Here is a 1,563-nt window from a genome sequence, read left to right on the forward strand (position 1 = left end):
GGAAGAAGCTGCCGCATGCCACTTCCCTGGGGGCTGCTTCCAGGGGATGTCTGCGCTGAAGGGGCCGGGGATGCCCGTCCCGTGCAGGCAGGCTTCTCTTCCCTGTGGCGTGCTCGGGACACCAGAGAGACAAAGCTTTTCTGCTTTTCTGCTTATCTTAAAATACGCAGGAGGGCTCTAGCTTGAAAAAGATGGTCCCTGCTTCAATTAGATCCGTGCTACACGAGAGCCCATTCCTCTCATTCTTGTGGGATGGCTGCAGCAGCCCGGTGCGAAGGTAAGGGCAAGAGGTGCCGAAAGTGAAACCCGTGAGCAGGCTGGAGCATCGCAGCTGGCTGGTGGGTCATCCCCGATGCTCTCGGGGAAGCGGCAGGGCAGGGAGCACGCCGCCGGAGGGGGACCGCAGCCGCTCTGCCGTCGGGTCGTGGGAGCACTGGAAACGGAGGGGAGCTGGGGGCAGGAAGCACCTGCGCAGCGGCGCGGGGGCTACGCCAGCAGGCAAGCTCCCAGCTCCATCGGCCTGCCTGTCGTGGGGTTTTTTTTGCATGGGAGAGGTGTCCTCGGGAGGCTGGCCTGAGAAAATCCTGCTCAGGAAGGTGAGAGTGTGGGAAAACACAGCCCTGGCTTTGCAGGAAAGCCTGGTAGAGCTGGGCTTTAGAGAGGCTCACTCCTTGGTGCGGGCAGGATTTCGAGTCCTCGCGACGCCAAACCAAACACGCCGACGATGGGCAAGTAAGAGAGAAACGTTGCAATGGCACAAGACCTTTCTTTGCCTCTTGCTTGAGCAGATCTCTCCACTCTTGCTTCCTTTTAATGTGGAAAGTGATAATTTTCCTGCGAATGGGGATGCACGCTTTAACGGCTGGAGGTCTGGTACACGTGGGCAAGGTGGAAATAGGAGCTTGGAGTGTGACTCTGTAGCTGCTCTGTCTGCATGCCAAAACTTGCTGACCCCGTTAACCAACATAAATGGTGTCCGTGTCAGGAAAATACTCATTTCGGCTCCATCCCTGTTTCTAAGCTGTAGTTCTCTGTGTAGGGTTACTGCATTAGCTACAGCAGTGATGCTCCGTGCCCAGAACGTGAGGCTCATGAGGGCATTATGCAGGTATAGATGTTTAGCTCTATACTGGGTTTGGTGCCTTCCCTTTCCCAGCGAGATGTGCATTCTAGAAGCTCCTGGTTGTTCACTGTCTGCTTTTATTAAATTCCTTTAATTCCTACAAAAATAAGTTCAACTCTCTCATCAAAAACTCTGTGCAGGGGAGAGTTTTTTTAACTCAGCACTCGCATTTCTTAACTCGAGCATTTTCTCCGCTGGCCCCCGTCACCGGTGCGGGCGGGAAGGGGTTCCCCTGCCCAGGGCAGCCTGAGCTGCTGGAAGGGTTTTGCCCCGTCCCGTTCCTGCTTTTCCATTGCTTTACCTTGGGAGCGACTCCAGGAGGAGCCCTGGGCTTTCCTTCAGCTGGTTGCGCAAGTCGGAGCCGGAGACAATCCGTGCACTCGATAAATAACAGCAAGCCTCTGGTCTCAGCTGAGCCAGAAACGCGGCGTGCAGCGCTG

This window comes from Fulmarus glacialis, unplaced genomic scaffold, assembly GCF_000690835.1.
Source record: "Fulmarus glacialis isolate BGI_N327 unplaced genomic scaffold, ASM69083v1 scaffold11469, whole genome shotgun sequence".
Taxonomy (NCBI): Eukaryota; Metazoa; Chordata; class Aves; order Procellariiformes; family Procellariidae; genus Fulmarus; species Fulmarus glacialis.